We start from the raw sequence: 217 nt of genomic DNA on the forward strand, positions 1-217 counted from the left end.
GGCCGGTTAGCTAGCGAGGCGCGGTCGGGCACGTCCCGTGTAGAGATGGGAGGCTGGGTTGGTTGTGTCGCAAACGACAGCGGAAGAAGGACTGCAGGGGAACGGGACTAGCTGCCGTTGTCGCTGCCTGCCTTCGGGTTCGGTGTTTCCTGCTGGGGAGGGCCGAGCTGTGCTTGCCGTCAGCCGGTCGCCTCGGAGGAATCGTTAATGGCGGGGG

This window comes from Eurypyga helias, unplaced genomic scaffold, assembly GCF_000690775.1.
Source record: "Eurypyga helias isolate BGI_N326 unplaced genomic scaffold, ASM69077v1 scaffold42869, whole genome shotgun sequence".
In the NCBI taxonomy this organism is placed as follows: domain Eukaryota; kingdom Metazoa; phylum Chordata; class Aves; order Eurypygiformes; family Eurypygidae; genus Eurypyga; species Eurypyga helias.